The 18,355-nt window shown below is 42.3% G+C and overlaps 1 protein-coding gene across 2 annotated transcripts in view; it reads left to right on the forward strand.

The window, feature by feature from the left end:
* The window catches only part of ARHGAP6 (Rho GTPase activating protein 6), a 457,219-nt gene that overhangs the window by 274,746 nt on the left and 164,118 nt on the right, over nt 1-18,355 (forward strand). The window contains exon 1 of one of the 2 annotated variants that reach the window (XM_040467631.1): nt 16,616-17,227. The exons of the other annotated variant lie outside the window; for it this stretch is intronic. The gene's annotated coding sequence lies outside the window, so the exon portion shown is untranslated. Of the gene's footprint in view, nt 1-16,615; nt 17,228-18,355 lie in introns of those variants that run through there. 2 annotated transcript variants of the gene reach the window in all.

Consider the following 18,355-nt stretch of genomic DNA (forward strand, 5'->3'; position numbering starts at 1 on the left):
TGAGTTAAATGCGTGATGGGCATTAAGCACTTGTTGTGCTGAGCACTGGGTGTTGTATGTAAGCAAAGAATCACTGCGTTCTACACCTCAGACTAATATTACACTGTATATTAACTAACTGGAATTTAAATAAAAATGTATAAATTAATGAAAAAATCAAAATAAAATAAAATATATTAGTTATTTATATAAAAAAAAAAGTAGTCTGGACCAAAGTTGCAAATTATTTATGGAAGATGATCTTCTCTCTCCTTTTGTTATATGGAATATAAGTATTCACGCCATATAATTAACTAAAGCAGGATACAAGGATAACTCTCTTCTCCATTTAAATATAATTTCCCCTTGGGGCGCCTGGGTGGCTCAGTTGGTTGAGCATCCAGCTCTTGATTTTGGCTCAGGTCATGATCTCACAGTCGTGAGATCGAGCCCCAGGTCGGTCTCTGTGCCGAGTGTGGAGCCTGCTTAAGATTCTCTCCTTCCCTTTCCCTCTGCCCCTCCCCTGCTTGTGCACGCTCTCTCAAAAAAATAAAATAAAAATAAATAAAAATCTTGAATATAAGTTCCCCTTACTGGCTCTCAAATTACAAATTACACATTTGCATTGAAGTTCATTGAATCTAAATTGAGATGATACTATACTTCTATAGGGATATTTCCTGTGTTACTCAACAGAGGAATCTTTCAGATGAACTTGTCTATCTCCGATTATTATGTAGATGCTTAGGATATGAGCATAACCTCAAGTACTAGTTTTTACTTTATCATGTATCTGTAGAAATCAAAGATACTATGTTATTATCTGCCTTCTCCCACTTGAGTTTAATGTGTAAAACTAGGCATTATCTTTTTCACAAATAATATTTGGTTCATTTGTTAGTGGTTAACTATATACCAAAGGGATATTGGTATAGAAATTATTGCTAAAACTTCTTCATGCTAGCTTTTTATTATCTTCATGAAGGCTTACAATTATTGTGAATTATTAAACATATATATGAATTCTTCAAACTCAATTATTTGTCAGAGCAAGCTTACTTTTTTTTTTTTTTTTGTAAAGTACGTAGTATTTTAGTTAGCTAGGGCCAGATCGTAAATATCTTAGGTTTTGCTGGCCATGTGGTCTGTGTTACAACCCTGCTGTCTTAGCATAAAAACAGCCATAAACAATACATAAATGAGTGTGCGTGGTTGGTTCCAATAAAACTTTATTTACACTAAGAGGCAACGGGCTAGATTTGGTCTTTGGGTCACAGTTTGCCAACCTCTGGCTTAGAGGAGAAACAGCTGTGGACCTGTAGAACCACTTTGGCGAGAGAAACACTTGAATGACCGTGTCGATGTTGATGCTGCCCTTGTCCTGGCTGCCCGTTCTCTAGTGACCAGCCATCTCTCCAATCAGATAGCAGAAACGTGCTGGAGATTTCTCTCCCTGGCTTCATGGAGATTATCTTAATGAAGTTTTGAGATTTATGCACCAAATGAGATCTGACAGTGACAAGAGGAAAAAATATAAATTATTTCTACTTATTTTCTCAGTAAGCAGACCCTCTTTTGCAGTCATCCTGATAGTTGGGCCAATCTTCGCTTCTGGATATATTTTCTATTGTACTGTGAGTGAACGCACTTAGATGTCCTTTGAAAGTGACCTGCCATGGCTCCAGGATGGAGCGTGTTTAGCTTGTACATAGCGATGGGCTTCAGGAAACATGTTCTGGTAGATCTGTGAGCTCTCAGTGCGGGAGCTGTTTTCTTACGTTCTTCATGCTGTAGGTGCTGTGGTCAAGTCAGGTGTGAAATAAATGTTAATAAGCGAACTGATGGAAAATTATAATCTACTGGGCGCTTTCAATTGTAGGGGGTGAAAATACAGCATGTCGTGACTTCAAACTCGGCGTCTAGTTTTGCAATGGCTAAATTAGAGATTAATTTTCTATGAGACAATTATCCAAGTTTCTGATCTCAGTTTTCCCCTTGCATTGTTGACTCTACCCGGAGAGAGAACACTGGTCCTGCGTTAGGACTGACATCAGAGGAAAGAGAAATTTTGGTGACTACAACAATGATTGTGACCCCATAGGTCGAAATAGCATGTTATTGTTTACAAAATGCTATTTCAATCCTATCAGCTTATGATAGTTAAAACAAAGGTTCCGGGTATGTGGCTTTTGAAAGACTAAAGGAAAGAAAGTAAAACTGAAATACTGGGAATTTTGCCTGCTGACACCCAGTTATGAAAAAGAGGAGACAAAGTTTCAAATGCTGTGGTGCCCAAAGTGTGCACTCATAAGTACCAAGCGGTACTGTATCATAATGGCTGGTCTCTAAGTTGTGGCTAATTAGGAACACCTGCAGACTCTTGCTACGCAAAGTGTGGCCCCCACACCAACAATATCAGTATCACCTGGGAGCCAGTTAAAAATGCAAAGTCTGGGGACCCCTGGGTGGCTCAGTCAGTTAAGCGTCCGACTTCGGCTCAGGTCACGATCTCGCTGTCCGTGAGTTTGAGCCCCGCATCGGGCCCTGTGCTGACAGCTCGGAGCCTGGAGCCTGCTTCAGATTCTGTGTCTCCCTCTCTCTCTGACCCTCCCCCGTTCATGTTCTGTCTCTCTCTGTCTCAAAAATAAATAATAAAACATTAAAAAAAATTTTAAAAATGCAAAGTCTGTGTTCCCATTCCAGACCTGCTGAATAGAGCCAGAATTTTCACAACAGCCCTAGGTGATACATATGCATGTTAAAATGTGAAAAGCACTCGCCTAGATTTTTCTTCGGCATCTCCTACCCAATAGTTCAAAGGCTCACAGAAACACTTTATCATCAGGAAGGCAACTGGGAAACAAAGCAAACAGAAACTACCGCACTGTACAAGCAGGTGTTCATGTGCCCCTGAAATCCATGTGTAAAATATCATAGAGGGGCTCAAGGGACCCCAAGGGAATAGTGGATATAGGTTCATTCAAACCAGGACACATTTGAAAAGGGAAGGGTCACTAGTCATAATGACACTGGGACATTAGACATAAACTGAGACTGCCTTAAGGGAACTGGGACATACGGTCACCTCAGTTATAGCACCTAAGCCTTGTCTGGTGAGAATCCCTGAAAATATTAGCATTCTCTAGCCTGTAAAAAGATGAAGGCGGAGAGGTGGGAAGGTTAGAGCCTACAAGTTAAAAGGGGCACTGGGGCGCCTGGGTGGCTCAGTCGGTTGAGCGTCCGACTTCAGCTCAGGTCATGATCTCACAGTCCGTGAGTTCGAGCCCCGCGTCGGGCTCTCTGCTGACAGCTCAGAGCCTGGAGCCTGTTTCAGATTCTGTGTCTCCCTCTCTCTCTGCCCCTCCCCTGTTCGTGCTCTGTCTCTCTCTGTCTCAAAAATAAATTAAAAAAAAAAAAGTTAAAAAAATTTTTTGAAAAAGGGGGCGCCAATTACTTGTTAATTAAATTATTTTATTTCACAAATATTTATTAAGCCCTTTCCTTCTTTGTCGGGTATTTTATAGGCTCAAGGGAATACAGAGGTGGACATAATACGATAGAACTTAACAGGACTAGATAATACCCTTTAAGCAATATTAAGAAACATGATTATAGAATAACAGTCAAGCTTGTGGCAGTCATAAAATGAAAGCATGTTTGTTCTATTTTTAATCCTGTATTTTTAAGAAAGTGATATAGTCTAACGTTTTTAAATGCAGGAATTGTAAAACAATTTTAGATAAGTTCATGGAAGATGAATCCAGAAGTGATCATCAAGGCAAGTTAGGAAGTTAGTATTGGAGGAGGGATAAGAAAGTTATTTGGGATGATTACAAAATTAACTTGCCTTTCTCTAATGTGTCACCTGGATCTTCTGACACATATGGAACCCTGGGCCAAATGAGCCATGACGAAAATTGGAACATGTATAAGCTTTGGAGTTCGTGGTCCTTTGTGGGTTGTAGAATGGAGTATTTATCCTAAGGGTTTGTCCACCCTAAGCCATATCTCGTAAATGAAAAGTACAGCATGTGCATTTTCCATGCTGAAAAATAAACATCAACCTCATCTTTTGTAAATAGTAATGCAATATGCTTAGTGAGATTTACAGATGCATCCGTTTAGATAAACAGTGAGAATCCTTATTAATAATTAGACCTTATGCAAGCCCCGTGGCCTTGTATACTACACAGGAAAATTATTTGATGACCACCACTCCTTTCCAGGGCCTAGAACAGATTCTAGCACATAGTAGGAAATCAATTACAATTTGCGGGACAAGTCAGTGAATCAGATGGTATTTCAGAGATGCCGAATAAGGAAAGCAGTATTCGTTGTTCCTATTTTCGTTCTTTTTGCCGAGTGCACAATTGCTCCGAGGCAGCTCACGTAGATAGTCCGAGTTCAGTGCAGGAAACCAGGAAGGGGAGGGCCACGATTGACCTTGTGGCTTTGCCAACTGTCTCTTCTATTCTGGTTTTGTTTCCTTCATTTGGAGAAGCAGATGTGCCTGCCCGATAGGGCGGAAGCCTGGAAGCCCCAAGATCTGGAGTAACAACATCCTGGTCTCTCAAATTTCCTGGGTGATTCATTGGCCAGCCACAACTCCTAGATTCATCACTTCCAGAAACCCAACCCCATCAGTGCTCTTGTGAAATGGGCTTATATCAAGGGCAAGTAACAGTAATTGGCAAATTATAGACAGCTATATCGTTCACACATATTACTTCGTGGGCTTAAAACCAGCTCATTTAAAACCTGAAATATTCCTTTCTTACAGCTGGTTCCACATGGAAGTACAGGTCAGTTTTGTCCTGTGGTGAAAGATCTGTCACAAATGAAATTCACAGAAGGAGCCCAGACCCCTTTTCTTCCCATCTCTGAGGTAAAGACCTCTGTCTTCCTGTTCAAATGCCATGCGATCTTGCTGCTTCCTTGTGGTCCGCTCCAACTAGGATCATTTCGCTCTCCTCCAGCTTCAGCTTCTCTACGCCCCCCATTATCTCCTCATGTCAAAACTCCTCCGCAAGCAAACCCCTCCCGAAAGCCATCTCTTCTTTCTTTTACAGCTAAACCTCACATGAGAATAGTTTACACTCAAAGCTGATTCACATGTTCATCTCTGTTCATTCTGCCAGCACTCTCGAATCTCCTTTATTCAAGGTTATAGAAGACCTCGTCGGCGAATTCTGGAGGATGAGTCCTTATTGCATTGAAATTCGCTGGCCTTTGAACCCAGCTCGGTTTCTCCTTGGCAACCTCTTTTCCTCCGTGTCCCACAGCTCCTTTCCTTCTCTTGATTTCCTCTCACTCTTTGTTCAATTCCATGGCTTCAGCTACCCCTTACGTTGTTTTAGGAGCTTTTGTGTTGCAGGGAACAGAGACATGCTCGATTATTTCAGATGGCACGGATTCATTATAAAGTTACAAGGCAAGGAAGGTAAGAGGAATAAGGCATCTTGATCCTTGGGAGAACTGGTGCACTCATCAAGGCAGGACTCAGAAGAAACTCCTCGCTGTGCAAAATGCGAGTCTTTAGTGATGCTAGACATTTACCAGGCTGTAGGTTCGGCTTCGCTCACTCTCTCTTCCAGTTTCTCTCCTCCCACCCCTGACCCAGGTTTTACCTTCCGGCCTCAACGCCCCTCTTTTCTTGACCCATTTCTTCCCTCTACTCTCAAATGCCTTCTCTTGCGCCTCTTGGTTTCTACTCTTTCTTTGACTATTCATAATTCCTTGGTATATACACTTTATTCTAGAACTTAAAACATTGCTATAATTTCCCTGTTTGCCTTCTGGCTGCTTTCAGTGCCTTCTGGAAGTAGGTGGAATATATATTTATGCACGTATATATGTATAAATGAATGGAGGAAAGAAGAAAATAAATGAATGCAGCTTTGAACCAGATCTAATTTCATCTTTGTGTCTTCAGTGGCTGCGCGTGATATAATGGTTTCCAGTTACCGAGCCCCTATTATATATCTGACATTATGTCATTTACATATATTTCTGAACTTCACACACTCCTAGAAAGTGATGGTATTTTCCCTTCCTTTGCATAGAAGGAATCTATGGCTCTCATAGACTAAATTACTTGGGCTAGATCCCAGTGCCGGAAATGGCGAAGCCAGGATTTTAAAACTGTTATGCTTTTAAGGAAATATTTGAATACCTGAGTAAATGAACATGCTGTATGGTTTTTTTTTTACATTCATTTTTAAATAAAGCAAACAGTAACCAAGGTATATTTTGGTAATAGTGATTAAAACAGTAATTGGTTGGTCTTTGGTGTCTCTAGAATTTTTAGCTTGTGATAGGATACAGACCAAGAGGGAGAGAGATAACAGTCTTGAGACTTGGAAGGCCTATTGGATGGGGGGAATGAACTAGAAACATAATAAGAAATCCAGAGTGGCTTAAGGTGTTTCTCTGCACAGGCTCTGTCCCGCTCCGTACGTTGGCTTTACTCTCAGGTTAGGCACAGGATGGCCGCGTCAATTCCAAGCGTCACATCGCTCTCTGACAGGGACCGGAGAGAGAAGTACAGGCCATGTCTTCCTTTCTCCTTCTTAGCAGGGGCCTTGCCTAGAATCCTCTTGAGGCCTCATCGGCTGGAATTGGGTTGCATGCTGTGGCAATGACTGCTGGTTGCTGCCCCTTCCCCATGCCCGCCTTTCACTGTGTCCCGTACAGCTCGCTGTGGCCATGTGACCCATAAGGGCTTCCGGTTGGCTGAAGTACAGATGTGTTTCCCAGAGCTCAAGCAGCCCCGCTGGGCCGGAGACAGGGCAGCAAGATGACAGACAAGTAAGCTGGTGGGGGCCTCCTCCCCGATGCCATCGAGGCCATCGCGGCCATCGCAGTGCCCCAGGTTGCCTGACACCTGACTTCTTCCTCCAACAGGGGATTCTCCTTACATCGTATTTAAAGCCACCGTTATTTTTCTTTCTTGCTCTTTTTGTGCTTGTTATGCAACTGAACTTAATCTGATATCCGTTTCCCTTCTTAAAACAGTCCTGGCGAATGTAGTGGTGTTACCACAACTGACTAAAAATAATGAGGACCTATCACTGGAACCAGGGATGGGTCGGTTACCCTTCATCACGTGGGGGAGGGTTGCAGAGCTAAACAACGCCAGACCTTTGGAAGGAGGAGGGCAGGGGAAGTGACTGCTAGGTAGGCAACTAACAGGGGCTTTGTTAAAAGTTGAGTAACTTTCCCAAGGTCACGTGGCTAACTATCGGTAGAAGAGAAATTCCAACTTAGGTTGTCGAAAAGCAAGTTCAGTGGACCTACGTTTACCGGCTGAGTTTGGCTGACAATTTGCCATTGGTACGCTGAAAGATACGAAAGGTTAGCAGTTACTTCTGCACTGGTGGGAGCCAGATACATGTAGGGAATGTTCCGCTCACGTGGCAAAACAGCAGGCAGAACAGACCACTGCTGATGTTGTTTGCCTGAGCCAACTGTTGAAATAGCGTGTGTTTCCCTAGCATGTGAAAGGGGAGGCGGTGGGGCGGGGGTCGAGATGAGCTGGGATTATTTCAAGTGGTAGGAGGGAGCCATCCCACTTGTATGTTTGTGGGCTTTTCAAAGTTTGAGATAATTCGAAAAACAGCCCGCACTGCGCCGTGCACATGGGTTTTCTTGTCAACACCATCCTGCTGCTGACCTTGGAAGTTTCACTTCCCTTAACATACTGTGGCTCCATTTGGGGATGTGGCATAGCCCTTGGATTGCAAGGGTGGTGGCCTCATTAGCAATTTGTGGAACTCAGTAGCCATCTCCAAAAAGCAAAACCAGTAAGAACGAGACTGCTGCAAAATCCTATAACGCAACTTGATCTTATGTGGCTTCACCACTTTCTTCTTGTTTTAAGAGGGCCTTCAAAGTGAAGTATCAGAGGGAAATAGTGCCTTTGTTATTATATACCCTTATCTAGAGTGATTTCTCTTAGGCGACCGAAAAGGTGGGAAAAACATTTTGTGTTTGCAGACAGCATTTGCATAAGATTCGAAGACAAACTTTATCTATGCGACTGACTAATAAATTGCTAATGGCCTTCGGTCCCGGTGGATTTTACAGAATGATTTCACTGATGCTGCAGGAGGCAGGAGAATGAAAGCAAATCTGAAGCCTGCAGGATCCCTGGAGAAGCATCTTCTTAGAACCTAAGTGAAGGGATATTTTTCTTTTTTTTTTTTTTTTAATTTTTTTTTTCAACGTTTATTCATTTTTGGGACAGAGAGAGGCAGAGCATGAATGGGGGAGGGGCAGAGAGAGAGGGAGACACAGAATCGGAAACAGGCTCCAGGCTCTGAGCCATCAGCCCAGAGCCTGATGCAGGGCTCGAACTCACGGACCGCGAGATCGTGACCTGGCTGAAGTCGGACGCTTAACCGACTGCGCCACCCAGGCGCCCCGAAGGGATATTTTTCTAAGTGTGAAGCAAGACAATATAAAGTCAGTGTTTAATAATGCTTATGTTAAGACAATTAGGAATTTTGAATACACTGGAACCTGGTGGTAGGAAGTTTGGTACCGACACGCATTTTGGGCTAGTCTTTTGTTATAGGTTATATATGATTTGGAGGGTATACTGACAATACTTATAGACAAGACTGATTATATTTAATGTTCCTGTAAGGGCCATTTACAGAACTAATTTGTCAATTGTAAGTAAGTTTCTCTTACTATCTAGTGAAATTTATTCTTCTGTTATTCTGAGTAATTATGTGTTCCAGAATATAAAAAAAAGAAGGATGCATATAATAAGTTAGTTTTTTCTGACATCACTAATTCAGGTTGGGCCAATTGTCTCACGGAAGATGAATGTGACACTACCCGATTTGGGGGTGAACAGCTGTTGGAGGACTTGACGTTGACATAAGGAAGAAATGACTTCTCATACCTAGTACCTGAACTGTATGCTCTTTTAAGGAAATGCTATAGCAGATACTAATTTAAGACAGTATTACTACTCAATGGAGAATTTACCCCGTTCTGTTACATACAAAAGTCTTCTAAATAAGATGAATTTATTTTTAAGAAGATAATTGCCTCAGATTTAATTTCGACTTGCTGTAGAACTTTACATTGAACTGTTCATAGACATGAATGGGTGACCTTTACGATGAAGATTGAATGAAATATCCCAAACTGGTTTTTCTGTTATAAAGCTGATAGAGGCAAATTATAGGAGAATTTACAGAAGAATTGAGATCACTCGTGGCTACCTGAAGAAAACAATTAGGCTACAGTTAAGAATAGAGTTATATGACCTAGGAATTCCATTCCTAAATGTCTTCCTAAGAGAAACGAAAACCTGTATCCGTACAGAAACATGTACGTGAATGTTTATGGCAACATTATTTGTAATGGCCAAAAAGTGGAAACAATCAAAATGTCCATCAACTGACGTATAGGTAAGCAAATGCGATTCATGCATACAATAGAATACTATTCAGCCATAAAAAGGAGAACAAACTGAGGGCAGCTGGAGGGAGGTGGGTGGGGGATGGGCTAGGTGGGGGATGGGTATTAAGAAGGGCACTTGTAATGAGCTCTGGGTGTTGTATGGAAGTGATGAGTCCCTGAATTCTACTGCTGGAACCAATATTGCACTGTATGTTAACTAACTAAAATATAAATTTAAAAAATTAAAGAAAAGAATGGTAAATGCTTCACTATGGGCGAACCTTGAAAACATGATGCTAAGTTAAAGAATCCAGACACTACAGGCCCATACTGTATGATTGCATTTATATGAAATACCCAGGATAGGAAAATACATAGAGACAGAAAGCAAATTCATGGTTGCTGAGACTGGGGAAGAGCAGAGTGGGGAATGACTGTTATTGGATATGGATTTTGGGGGGGGTGGTGATGAAAACATTTTACAGCTGATGCGATGGTTGCACAATTCTCTGAGTGTGCTAAAACCCACTGGACTGCAGTCTTTGAAATGGTGAATTTTATGGTATGTGAGTGATATCTCAATTTTTTTAAGTGACAGCTCAGGCACAGTTTGAGAGAAAGCAGACCTGGTTGTTAATTCTGGCTCAGTCATAGCAGACGTGTATTAAGAAAATCACTAGGTCCCTAGCACACTGCTGGTCATGACTTATAAGATACCCAAGATGATCCCTGGGCTGTAAGTGACTTAACACAGAGCAGAGATGCTGTGCGTTGCTCAGGTGGATCTGTGCGGCCAGCTAGAGAGACCCCATATTTGAAAAGTGCTGCAACGCTGGGGGAAGAAAGGAGAAGAAAAATACTACGGCTGTTGGAATGCAATGGGTAGAATTAGGAGTCTGATCAACTGCCCAAAAAACATATCAGATTTGGAGACCAATACAGGCATGAGCCAAATCATGAGAGTGTAGCATACAGATTTCTCTAACTCCACCCCTCATCTAACTTAAAAAGAGAAAGAATTTCCCACCAACTGAATGGGAGAAAAGCCAGGAATCCTGTGAATCAGAGCCCCTTGGATTTCATCCATCTGCATTGCTCTGGAAGTGATTAAGTCCAATGATGAACCAGTGTCTGTAAAGAATGACGCATTGTGTATGTGTCTGTCATTTTGATATTAATTAAAAAGGTATCTAGAAGAAAATGACTTCCCCGTTCAACGCAGTTTGGGGGCAGTTCCTAAAGCACAACAACATGGTAATTAAAATTCACAATGAAATGCTCAGAGACTGCACGAGCAAAAGCTGTGGCATTCTCAATTGACCCAAAGTATCATCTCCTGGCAATAAAAGGTGAAAACGAATTAGTGGGAGGCACAGGCTCAGTCAGTACTAAGTGTGTAACCAATGGCAACGAAGAGCTAAAGTAGATATTTGAAAATGTAGTCCCTCCGACAAGTATGCCCTACAGTATGTTCTAACCTTGCTCTAACTCTATAGCACCATTTTCCTCCTTTCTGGGTCAAGGCAATGTGGATATTTTGTGTTATTTCATTATGCGATAAATTCTCAAGTTGCTTTGGTGTCATTTAACTGTACAGTGATTAAATGGACGTGACTGTTCTAGAAAGTTTGCTTAGTTATTAAAAGATACCTATATTAAAATGTCTTACAATATCGGGGCGCCTGGGTGGCGCAGTCGGTTGAGCGTCCGACTTCAGCCAGGTCACGATCTCGCGGTCCGTGAGTTCGAGCCCCGCGTCGGGCTCTGGGCTGATGGCTCAGAGCCTGGAGCCTGTTTCCGATTCTGTGTCTCCCTCTCTCTCTGCCCCTCCCCCGTTCATGCTCTGTCTCTCTCTGTCCCAAAAAAATAAATAAATAAATAAACGTTGAAAACAAAATTAAAAAAAAAATGTCTTACAATATTATATCAAATAATTATATCAAATCATTATAGTGTTGAAGTGCAGTCTAACAAAATTCATTAATGTCCCATCAGACATAAGAAAAGTGTATTTTTGAAAAGACAAGTGAAAAAATTAACAGCGATCAAAAGATTTCAGAAAAAAAACCCACGTTGACACACTACTATGCTATTTTGCCACAAAACAGCCCAAACCATGTTTTTATCACCCTGATGTCAAAATACTTCCAGTTAGGTTAGGATCATATACCCCAGTAAAAGCAGTCAAGCAAATAGCAAGCAAATTGGCCTAACTAGACTTCCCACTGTTGATGAGTCATTCCTCATTCTTTAACCTGAATCCCCTGGAGAAAAAGTAGAAAGTTAACCAAGCAGCAAGTGGCTACGGAGCTCCTGCTGGAGGCCTAGTATCTAAGGTGTTGTGGGGGATGTGAGAGCACGCGAGGCATCATCTCATTCTTCAGAGGGCATGGATAGCCTATAGGGTGCTGGAAAACCTGTCTTCTACTCTATCATCTTCAGAGTAGGATCAGCCTTACATGAAATTCTAAAAAAAAAAGTTTGGTCCAGGGGCACCTGGGTGGCTCAGTCCATTGAGCATCAGACTCCTGATTTCGGCTCGGGTCATGATCCCAGTGGCATGGGATTGAGCTTGCATTGGGCTCTGTGTTGTGCGTGGGGCCTGCTTGAGATTCTCTCTCCCTATGCCCCTCTTCCCCACTCATGTTCTCTCTCTCTCTCTCTCTCTCTCTCTCTCTCTGTTTCTAAAATAAATGTTTAAAAAAAAGTTTGGTCCAGGCCTTTATTCATTAATTAGCATGGACCTATTTATCAAGGAGGCTGTGCCACCTGCTATACTCCTCAGCTACCCAGAGCCATCAGTAGACTTCTTATCTCCCATTTCTAAGTATCTCCTTCTCTCGTAACGAACCCCTGCGTCTTGTTCATACCTCTCATCAAAACTGATGTGGGAGAATTGAATCACAGCAGTGGGACCTCAAAGATCATTTGTTTGGTCTTTCACCCAAAGCAAGAATCCTTTTCTCCACACTGGGGATGGGTGAGCCAATAGTTATCTGCATGAACCTCTGAGCGTTAAGAGTTCCCCTCACCCCAAAGTCACTTATCCTTGCGCCAACATTTTCTTTAGAAAGGATCTCCTTGGGAAAGGCCAGGCCTACTCCCTGTAATTCCCATTCAGTCATTTGACATCTTCTCTCTGGAAAGATAGGCCAGATCTACTACTGAATTCGACCGATAGCCAGTCAGCATTTCTTGTATCCCAACTCCAGACAGACTAAACAGCCTCAATTCCTTTAGTGGCCCTTAAAGTTTTATTAAATGACTTTCCAGAACCTTCCCCTCCCATCCACACTGCCTTATTCAGGGCTTGCTGGATGCATCAGTGTCTTTAGACTTCAGAACAGTTTGTTGGGGTGCCTGGGTGGCTCAGTCGGTTAAGCGTCCGACTTCGGCTCAGGTCATGATCTCGCAGTCCGTGAGTTCGAGCCCTGCGTCGGGCTCAGTGCTGACAGCTCAGAGTCTGGAGCCTGTTTCGGATTCTGTGTCTCCCTCTCTCTCTGACCCTCCCCCGTTCATGCTCTGTCTCTCTCTGTCTCAAAAATAAACGTTAAAAAATTTTTAAAAAGAACAGTTTGCTGCTCCAGGAGTTCTCTGGTCTGAATGGAGCCCAGTGCATTATCACTTTTCTTGAGTTGGATCTTCAAGTTCTTTTCATGCAACTCAAGTTTCCTCTACCTGCTTTAGCATTTTTGTCAGACTTCCTTTGGGCCTAGTGGACAATTGAAGAGCTCTACCTCTTTTTCAAGTCGCTTCTCTCTCTCTGATTAATTTTTGTTATAATTTAAATGCAAACTTCTCTATTGTGTTTGAATCTTTTTGCGTTAGTCTCATCCTAAACATTTGGATCTAATTAAATTATTATACATAAATGGAAACTATATTAAAAACCCTAATTCTCTCTTTTATTATCTTATCTATTTTTCCTAGCTTAGTGCCACCTGCGAATTTGATAAGCATGTTCTATATTTTCATGTAAGTTTTTGATGAAGATGTTGAGCAAGATGGGGCCAAGTTTCTGCCATTGTAGTTTTGTCCTCTTTGGTAATTTCTTCTTCAGTTCACGTGAATGTACAAGCATTTCTGCTGCATTCTACTGGCTGGTCACAAATGTTCCAGAAAAATTTGCCCAGTACTTGACTGAAATTGATCATTTATGTAAGCCTTCTGGCTCCATGGTAATGGGAGAAAAGGTGATAGATGGTCTGTTGAGGTGAAATATATTGAGACTGATGAACTATTGGGACATCCTTCTATTTGAAAGAACTGTATATTACTGTGTTTACCTATGACTTTGCTCTATGATAGATCACATTCCCTTCCTAACTAAAATTCTATGGTTAGTAGTCCTTATTTCACCACAACGGATGCCGATGATGATGATAATGATGATGACGATCATGATCATGATGGTGGTGGTGGTGAACACCTCTCTCTCTATATATATCTATAATTTATGTGTCTATATATCTGTCTTAAGGTGCCAGGCTCTGTCTTAAATGCTTTCCAATTATCATTTCACATGATCATGACAATAATCTTGTGGGATAGATATTGCACACTGACCCTGACTAGTTTGGACATTCACAACCATTAGGTGCTCTTTGGTAGATTGTGGAAGCCATTAAAGAAGTTCATGGTGGTAAGGCTTAACTAGTGCTCCATCGTATCCCTATCAGATTTTACGAAAGACCGAATTCTCCCATACATTCAACCATTTATTAGCCATCAGGCACCAACAATCCAGCCTCTCTTGTTAACTTGGCACCAAAAACTAAAAAATTAGATTCTCTGTCCTTTTCGGGTATTACAAGCATCTCTTTGCATGGAAACTTTGCCTGATGCAGTCCTAAAAGATTGTCAGCTCTTTAGAAATCCCAGGCAGTGACTTGTCTAGAATATGACTGCACCCACTTTACGAGCACACCCTCTCCAGTGATGGGGTCAGAGAGAGTGATCAGAAAGTCCTGAGAGGAAGCAGCGCAATTAGGGAAGAAGGAATTGAAACAAGGAGGGATCTGGCAAAAATTCATTTGGGCCGCTTGCCATGTGTGCAAACACCTTATCCTAAACTGGGTTTGATCAGCTACCAAGAAATAGGTGTGGCCCATGGGACAACTTAGCCCAGATTAACATATCTGCCATCCTTTTTTTGGCAGGGGGGCGGTATACTCTAGCTTTATTGCTGACCAAGACAGATTGCTTCTGGTCAAACAAGTATAGCCTAACAGATACATCAACACTAGACTTCGAAGCACTGGTCAGGATTGGCAAAGTCCATGAAAGGAAGGAGTTTAGTTCTTGGGGTGACTTGAAATTCAAACTTCTTAAAATAGCTGTTTTTATTTTAAAATGCTTTTGCCTGGGAGAGAGTACCGTGTGGAGTCAACACCTTTTTCTGTTTTCCACCGCACCATGCAGGTTAACCTAACTTGGATGGAGAAATTATTTTTTGCCTTCTTTCCAAATGCTGTCAGAGAATACTTTCTTCTGGGGCTTACCTCTGTGTATTGATCAGACTGAACAGTCCAAGGAGCTGTGGCTACCCCAGGAGTGGATTTTTGTTGCAACTTCTGCAATAGCGCAAAGGATGATGCTTTTAACAACCAATACAGATGTGTGTCCTTGCAACTTTCAGGTTGGAAACATGCCAGTGAGGCAGTAGTTTCTAAGCTACCCCAGATGGAGGTGGTGCTGAGTGTGCTTGAACTTGATAACACACTTTGAAGACATTTTGAAAGGTCAGTTAACATCCAAACTGTATGAAAAAGCAGTATGTCTATCTACACATGTACACAGTGTATATACACCAATCTAGATGAACATGATATGGATACATAGTATAAAATTAGCGACTGGTTGATATTTATGTATATTATATAACAACTAAAAGATCGTCCTCAGGCATTTATTATAAGAAATAAACCCAAATCTGCTCTTACTTCATTTCAGATTCCCCGCGGGTGCTAGGATATTTTATCCTTGCGGATGATGAAGTAAGAAAGATGTAACACTAAAGCTGACGTGTCATTAATGACCCTGTACTGGAGATCATTCAGGTGTGCTGGAATCTCTTCCGGTCCTCTCCCTGGAGGACAGGTCACTGTACTGAGCTTGGCCTTTGTCTCTGCCCCTGCCCTTTGGTGAAAAATTGATCAACTGACTTAAGAAGGTATCAGATTTGGGAAACCCTCTGTTCTTTCATGTACCGCTCTGGTCTCCAGTGGTCTCTGTGCTGAAGGCGTATTGAATGTACCTGCTTCTGCGTTGCCATTGCTTCACTTGGGCTGCTAAACAGTGTGCATTTTTAAGGCTCCTAGGCAGTGAATATTTTTCATCTCCTCGCAGATTACATCTCTTTTGTTGCAATGGTAGCTCTGTATGTGCATGTAGAAACTATTCGGGTCTGTATTTCATCAGCTTTTACCAATTCTCTTTGCCATTGATGAGGACAGTAACTTTTGCACGTATAAGTTTCACTAATCCAAGAGGACTGTTATGTAATAGAGAGTCTCTCGGTTTGAGAGTCTCTCGATTTGAATATGACGTCACTTAGGTCCCAGCTCTAATCTTGATTACAACTCTTTCACTTTCTGTCCCATGGCTGGGCATCTCCATGTTTTGGCTGGTTGTCCTACAGTTGTATTTTTGGCCTGGGGAGGACCAGTTAAGAATGTAGATGAACAAGTACAAATCAATCCCCAGAGCAAGAGAACAACAGTTAAAGGACACAGTTAAAGACTGGATCATGGTTCATCTTTTCCCCAAGAAAAGACAAGACACTTCTGCATAGATGAAAACATATTTGCATAGAACATTGTATGGTGGGGCGTGTGTGTGTGTGTGCGCACGTGCATGTGTGTGATGTGGCTAAAGTGTCCTAGGGGCATCTGGGTGGCTCCGTCGGTTGAACATCTGGCGCAGGTCATGATCTCATGGTTTGTGGGTTCGAACCCCACATCGCGCTCCACACTGACAGCACAGAGCCTGCTTGGGATTCTGTCCTCCTCTCTCTCTGCCCCTCCCCTGCTCAGGCACATGTGCATGCTCTCTCTCTCTCTCGCTCGCTCGCTCTCTCTCAAAAATAAATACATAGACTTAGAAGAAATGTATAAAGTGTCCTAATGAGTGTGTACATGTGTACGTGAGTCAGGGGAGAGGTAGGTCTGTCACTACATTAATGATGATGGTATTAGTTATTAGTTACCATTAGTTACCATGGTCGTGTGCTGAGTGTTGTACCTGCCATACGTTTATCTGTGCGACGGTTTATTATAACAATCACCCAAGCATTTCCAGAATGGAAAGGTGAGGATTGATCTGTCAATGTCTAAGGGTCTCCCAACGTGTGGTCCACAACCGTGTTTGTCAGTGAGTTGTTTGGGCCTCGGCAGGAATTTTCCCACAGAAAGGATGTTCTAACTGGCAGACTCCCAGGACCGCCCACAAATTCATTTAACCATAACAGAGCTGATGAACACTGTCAGGGCTGGAGTTGGCTTCCAAGTGGGAAGTCAGCCTAGTATTAATAGCACAGTTCCAGCTGCACTGTGGGCCCAGCGGACTTCTGATGGACCCGCCTGGGAACCAAGGCACTCTTGGTTTCATTTATGGGAAATGGATTCCTTGGTGAGCATGGCGGGAAGGGACTACTGTGGAGGCACGAGAATCATGGCTTCCCACTTCTGCCACCTGCTCTAACACTACCAACACCGGTGTCCAACAGGAAGAGACCAAGGGGAATCCTTCTCCCACCTTCAGACCTGGGGAGAGCCCGCCCTAGTCCTGGTCCGACTCGCTTGGGCTGGCTGTTCCCACGTACAGGATATTTGTAAGTTGGGTGTTTCTAGGTCACCTGTATTTCATTATGTGACATAGGTATCGGTTTTAACATGGTAGCTGTTTATCCAGGCAACGTTAATTTAGAATTTAAGGATGTATTTTTACTGGAAAAACTTTTAATCGTTTTGACTAACTTCAGCCCCCAGTATGATCTTATGCTTCTTTAGTGGGTTAAAAGTCATTATTTTTCTGCAAATTGAAGGGTGTGCGTGGTTGCAGTAAAACATCCCGTTTTCTGGCTATAGGAGGAAACAGGAGAAATGTGTGTGAGATTGGAATATGACTCAAAGGTGTGTGAACTGAATATGACCGAGACAAACCTTAAGGAATTAAAAATCGTGGTTGTACTCAAGGGAGCTCTTTTTCACTAGTGTATTTGGAAATATTTCAGGCCGTTGTTTTTCTACAAAGGTATTCGAATTAGAAGATTTTCCTCCCCTCGGAGCTCTTTGAATATATAAATTTTAAAATGGATTTTTAAAGACTAAATGGCAACCGGTAACTTATTTTCTGTTAATCCCAAGTAAATATTTCTGTGCCGTATCCAAGGTGTCTTCTGGGTGCATAGGACCCAAAGGGAAACTAATGTGTTTGGTAACTTGATTTTCTTCCTTTTTTTCATTATTCACAGATTGTCAGATTCATCCTGTTTGGGCAGTATAAATGTGGGAACTTGTAAACGAATAACAATTTTAAAGCATAAATCAACTGAAATGTGTAGGCAAACTTGGCGGGTTCTTAGGAGGTCTCTTGATATATCTGAACCACACTTCTTTATTCTGGGATTCCACGATTGTGGGACACAATCATAAATGCAAAAGGAAGGGGGCGCCTGGGTGGCTCAGTCGGTTAAGTGTCTGTCTGACTCTTGGTTTTGGCTCAGGTCACGATCTCACGGGTCGTGGTTTTGGGTCACGATCTCATGGTTCGTGGTTTCGAGCTCCCCACCAGGCTCTGCGCTGACAGTGAGGAGCCTGCTTGGGATTCTCTCTCCCTCTCTCTCTGGCTCTCCTTCTCTCTCAAAATAAATAAACTTAAGAAAAATAAGTGCAAAAGGAAGATTTTAGCACAAAAATTACATACATCTTGAAAATATTGGGCCTCTTCAGGACCCCTC

This window comes from Herpailurus yagouaroundi, unplaced genomic scaffold (genome assembly GCF_014898765.1).
Source record: "Herpailurus yagouaroundi ecotype Mexico unplaced genomic scaffold, PumYag 67525, whole genome shotgun sequence".
In the NCBI taxonomy this organism is placed as follows: domain Eukaryota; kingdom Metazoa; phylum Chordata; class Mammalia; order Carnivora; family Felidae; genus Herpailurus; species Herpailurus yagouaroundi.